The following is a 6,364-nucleotide window of genomic DNA, read 5'->3' as shown; positions in this document are numbered from 1 at the left end:
AAACCACTAGACACCAGATATTTGTTTCTTTACTATTTTACATTAGGGGAGCGGCCCCTTGGGCAAGGTCCATTCCCCATGGGGGCAAATTATTTTAGGCCATTTCTGCCCCCCTTGGGGGCAGATCGGCCTATTTCTATTAGGCCAACCTGCCCCAAGGGGGGCAGAAACCACTTAGGCACCACAGATTGGTGTGTGAGTGTATTTGTTTGGGGAGGCAGCCCCTTGGGCAAGGATTGCTCCCCATGGGGGCACATTACTGTTAGCCATTTCTGCCCCCCTTGGATACTTGGAGGAATGCTGGGTAGAAGGAAGTTTATGGCTCCCCTCGGATTCCAGAACTTTGCAGCACCGAAACGTGAGGAAAAAGTGTTTTTTTGCCAAATTTTGAGGTTTGCAAAGGATTCTGGGTATGAGAACCTGGGGAGAGTGCCACAAGTTACCCCATCCTGGGTTTCCCTAGGTGTCTAGTTTCAGAAATGCAGAGGTTTGCTAGGTTTCCTTTGGTGCCGGCTGAGCTAGAGGCCAAAATCCACAGCTAGGCACTTTGCAAAAATCAGGTCAGTTTTCAATGTAAATATGTGGTGTGTCCATGTTTTTTGGGGGGCGTTTCCTGTTGCGGGCACTAGACCAGCCCACACAAGTGAGGTACCATTTTTATTGGAAGACTTGGGGTACACAGAATAGAAGAACAAGTGTTATTGCCCCTTGTCTTTCTCTACATTTTTACCTTCCAAAAGTAAGGCAGTGTGTAAGAAAGAAGTGTATTTGAGAAATGCCCTGTAATTCACATGTTAGTATGGGGATCCCTGAATTCAGAGATGTGCAAAGAACCACTGCTTCTCAACACCTTATCTTGTGCCCATTTCGGAAATACAAAGGTTTCCTTGATACCTATTTTTTACTCTTTATATTTTACTAAATGAATTACTGTATACCTGGTATACAATGAAAACCCATTGCAAGGTGCAGCTCATTTATTGGCTCTGGGTACCTAGGGTTCTTGATGACCCTTCAAGCCTATATATCGCCGTAACCAGAAGAGTCCAACAGACTTAAAGGTATATTGCTTTAAATAATCTGCCATAGTACTAAAAAGTTACAGAAGAAAATGTGGACAGAAATGGCTGTTTCTTTTCAGATCAATTTCAATATTTTTTTTAGCTGTTATTTTCTGTTGGAAGACCTTGCAGGATCTACCTAAATTACCCCTTGCTCAATTCAGAATTGTGTCTACTTTTCAGAAATGTTTAGCTGTCTGGGATCCACACCCATTTCTGTCAATAACTGGAAGGAAGCTTAAAGCATAAAAAATAGTAAAAATGGGGGATGTCGCAGGAAAATGCCACAATTATGTTGAAAAATTAGTTTTTTTGATTCAAGTCTGCCTGTTCCTAAAAGATGGGAAGATGGTGCCATTTACTGGGGAAAAAAAACACACGCTTTCTTCTGCAGCTCTCTGAGTACCTTTAGAATCCCTAGGATGTTGGGAAAAAAGACACAAATTTGGCATGAATAGCTTATGTGGACAAAAAGTTATGAGGGCCTAAGCACAAACTACCCCAAATAGCCAAAAAGAGGCTCAGCACAAGAGGGGAAAAGGCCTCGCAGCGAAAGGGTTAAACCACTTGGGCTCCCTGAAGTCTTTGCTTTATTCATTAGAACATTCCGCCCTCTAGTGTCAGAATTTTCTAATAGCCTTATAGCCCTTCGTAGCTGGAGGGCTATAAGGCTGTATTAGAGGTGCTAATAAGCTCAACATCCAATTGAAATTTACTCATAGTACTGTTTCATCATGGAAATTCTACAGCTCAAGAAAATCACTAGCTCCGGTTTCAGGTTTCAAATAACTGTCTGAAGAAAAATTCCTCTCACAAGCAGCCACCAAAATGGCGGCTCCTAAAATTCTTAAGAAGTACAAAACATAAGATCAGGATCAGATGGATCAGATGGGAAAGAGACAAGCATCTGCATCGAAAACCTCTGTCTCTCTCTTGACCTAGAAAGTAAAAGAATTGATGCAGCTGAATGCAAAGTTATGTATTTTTGCTGTGGTTTCCCTTAAAACAGCCTACTTTGACCAGAAGGTAAAATAGGTAATTTTGTAAGACATTATCTTAACAAGAGAACAGTGGCAAGACTTTTTTTCAGAAGGCATTCAAGAGAGCCAAATAATGTTGAATCAAGTGATCAGTGCAGCTATTGACTCAGTGAACTGAGCAGCCACTAAATATTGCCAAGGTATCTCTTGAGACATGCTTTGTGGATAAGACTCACATCCCTCAAGTAAGATGCACAATTGAGGACTCAAAAGCTATCCTTTTCTAGATTTGTTCCTTTTGTCCCTCTTACGGATGAGGAAATGGAATGAATGATGCAAGGAGCAGAAAACATAGAGGCAGTGGGTCTGGAGGACCAAAAGAGATTTTAACAATCCCAATACCAATGTCATCACTATAGATACCAGGAATGACCGAGGGTTCAACTCCCTCTGTGGGCCTATAGGCAAAACATCCATGGACAACAGCAACAACTTAAAACACCCTATCAAAGATGTCACTGTAGAAGAGTAGGCATGCAACAACAACAAAATTCCTCATCATCCAGCAACAACCGGGTCAAAACAATGAGAACCTTAGGTCCCCTGCTCTGTTTGTCACTCTGATGGGAATTAATGTATTAAAATATTTAATTGAGTAGATCCAAATAACATCAGACAGATGGGTATTGCAGATCATCAAACAAGAATATGCCATCCAATTCAAATCTCCCCCTCCCACAATTCCATCAAGAAGTGCATCGAAACGTCAGCGTCACATATTATGAAAAGTGGTTTCATCTATCCCACAAAAACAAGCAACAAAACCAGTTCCTCCTACAGTATCTATTCAAGAATTTTTTTTGGTACCCTATACAAGGCAAAAAAATAATATTTTCCAGTTTTAGACCTTAACAGGACAGCAAATTTATAAAGAATCAAAAATTCTGAATGGTAGGTCTGCTCCGGATTTATGTACAATTGATGGAGGAGAGTGATATGTTCAGTGGATTTGCAACATGTTTATTTCATATTTCAATAACTGAAAAACGTAGAATATTCTTGAGCTTCACTGTAGGAAAGCATACTAACAGTACAGAGTTCTTCCTTTTGGCCTAAAATCTGCACCGGGAACTTTTTCCAAATGCATGTCGACAGTGGCAGCTTTTCAACTCTGGAAGAACAAACGAAGATCCACATTTACACATTTGCCTCAATGATTGGCTCATAAAAGCAAGTTCATCAAAGACAGTTCGTTAAGGTTATTACTTCACCATTCATTTACTTCACCGCTTCAGACAATGAAATGAAATGTTGAATCCAACACCAGTTCAGATTCTCCACTATCTAGTGGCAATTTTAAACACAAAGAAAGGAGGAGCCTTCCCTTCAGAAGAGTGTGTTTTTCTTATGAAGTATCATCAAGTTCTACACACTCTGTGCCCTAAAATCGGTATTGTATTTTAAGGGTTTTGTGGAATGCTCCAGAGTGAGGCCTACAAATGCCTCCCTTATCACCTCCCAGAGTACAATAAAATCTGCAGTTAAAATGATGTCACCAGTTGTGAATCCACCTAATGTGTTGAGAAATAATACTCAAAATCTATCTTTAAACCTACCCTGGCCTATTTAGGAGCCCAACTGTGACTATTTCAGTTCTTCTGCCCCTAATGAGTGCCAAATGTGTGACATATGTCTCCTCTATATCTTGTTTGCTAGCTATGGGAGTAAAACCCAGGGCATTATCAGATGGCTGACCCATTGCATTTCTTCTTGGCTGAGGAACAATATACAAATGGGTGTAGCTTGCGTTTAATATAGAGCTCATCCTACTTCTGTGTGTAGAAGGTTCCAATCTTTCTTCCAAAAGAAGGTGCAAGATTTTAGTTCTTTTGTCGAGTGAGTGTTAGGACGAGAATGTTCCCTGCAAGGTTTACATTGGCTTGTGCCTTGCCTTAAGTGCCCAACTGAGAATGTATGTGATATCCTGTCTTTTGGTGCTGACATCACCCTAATCTAGCATGTATGCATAGGCTTCGGCCTGTCCTTGACAATGTCAAGTACAGGATCTCTCCTGTGACCTAGAGGGGCGCACCAAGGTACCCTCAGAGTGGACAGTGGAATACTGTCCCTGCCTTGGGTTTAGCACATAAGGCAGTGTTGGCAGCATGCATGTGACTAGAACTTTTTTTCTGGGTCAGTGAGAAAGTGACCTACTGGCCCCTCTTGTGTAGAGTTATGTTGTTATGTGAAAACCCAGATCTTTGCACTGTGCTCATATTGAGTGAGTATGCGTGTGTGGCTTGCGAGCAGTGCTTCTGTTGTAGTAGTTGGAATCTCAGTGTGTATGAGTATGAGAAGTGAAACAGTGAAATCATTTTGGATGCCTTTGATTTATCGTGGCACAAAGTGGAGGATCAGGACAGCTTCCCCCAGACAGTAGAAGTATATTGCATCCATTCTTGTCGCTGGAAGGTGGAAATACAGACACTGATGTGAAGAACAAGGAGATTGGGATGCCCTTGGAAATTCCAGAAATACTTTGTTAGAAAGGAGCTGCTGGTTAGTTCCTCTTGAGCACTGCTATTTGGTTCATTGCAGGGGGTGCTGGTTGGAACTGCAGTTTCTGTTGTGCAAGGTGAGGAAGTTTCTAGGTTAGAGCTGCCCTTTTGTCTATCCCGATTACTACCTTGGAGGGGCTGCTGCCAAACCTCACTTCATTTTGCCCATGTTGTGGTTGCTCCAGTTTGGAAACAACCCCAGGGTTTCCCTTCTTTGAGAATCCTCACTTTAAACGGATGTTGAGCATGAAGAGCACTTGAAAGAGAACCACCCCATCCAGTTCTGTGGTTTGATACAGTGGTTTCACTTTCTCTGTCTAGAAAATGTGTATAAAGGTGGGAATCAAACCACAATACTTTGCTCCAGTTCCAAGCTCTTCATGACCAAGGAAGGGAGTGCTCAGCACAGTAGTCCATGGACGGGTGTGTGACTAGGGCTCTGTCTGTCTGATAGCCAGTCTCCCAGAGGTGAGGGAACATCACCTGAGGTCTGCTTTCTGCTGGAGAGGCTGATGGCCTGCTTAGTGCCTAGATGCCTGCCTGGAGACAGAGCCTGCTTGTCCCTGCAGGAGGAGAAACTGCCCAGGAGAAGCCCAACGTCTTCCTGTCTGGAGAAGCACCCAGAGAAAGCAGACTGCCTGAGAAAGTGAAGCCAGGGGTGACCCATGCTGAAGAGAGTCTCCCAGTCTCTTTGCAGTTTCCATACAGAACTTTGAAAGTCTACATACATCAAGGGTGGACTGCTTCTATCTTGCATGTGTATTGGCCCAGGTCGAGCTGCATCTACCTTGCTGAGTGTGTCGGTCCTTCAAGACTGCAAATGTCTGGTTGGGTGCTGTGAGAAAAGGTCTCTTTTTGACATGGTTAGCCCCCATTTTTTGCATGATGTATGATGTAGTCTAAAAATTGTAGTGCCCATGACCCCTGCTAACCAGGTTTCCTGGGCCAGAGCTCTTTCCCTAAAACTGTTGTGATGCATTGGCACAATTGGATACACCTTTAGCTACCACTACAAGTCCCTAGTAATAGGTACTTAGGTAGCCAGGGGATGGGGTACTAAGGGTAGGCCTCTGAGGGCAGCAGCACTGATTGTGCCACCTTCTAGGGCCATGCATCCAGATGCACCCAGTACTGCCATTGCAGGCTGAGTGTCATGGTGAAAACCTAAAACACAAACTCGACATGGAACACTGCCTGTGTGCCCTGTCCACCATACATTGCATACTCTATGGATAAGACACCCCTCTGGCAGGCCTTCCAGCCCTAAGGCAGGGTGCACCACACTGTATGTGAGGGCATAGCTGTGTGAGCATTATGTCCCCTCTGTGTCCTTGCCAAACCTGGGACATAGTGAGCGAGCAGAGCAGCCATTTTAATACATGTGCTGAACACTAGTCTACATGAGTTTCCCAGTTACATGATGGCCACTCTGAGCCCTGGGTTGTTTGGTATCAAACAACTCAGAATGATAAATTCAAACTAGTACCAGTATTGGATGTATCCCTAAATTAATGCAGGGGTCACCTTAGAGGTGCCCCCTGCAAAAGCCAACTACCCTGGCATGGTTGCTTACTGGTTCTATCCAGCCTGCCACCTCATGACACCCAATCTCCAAACCTTGGGGGAGAGGTCTGTCTCTCTGGTTTGTAGAACAATGCCCTTCCTGGGTGGAGATGCTAACACCTCCTCCCTCAGGAATGTGCACTGCCCTGGCGGCGAGCTTCAAAGGGCTTACCACCTTCGAAACTTGACAACCAGGCCTGCT

This window comes from Pleurodeles waltl, chromosome 6, assembly GCF_031143425.1.
Source record: "Pleurodeles waltl isolate 20211129_DDA chromosome 6, aPleWal1.hap1.20221129, whole genome shotgun sequence".
NCBI classification, from domain to species: Eukaryota; Metazoa; Chordata; class Amphibia; order Caudata; family Salamandridae; genus Pleurodeles; species Pleurodeles waltl.
This window is presented reverse-complemented; position numbering follows the sequence as displayed.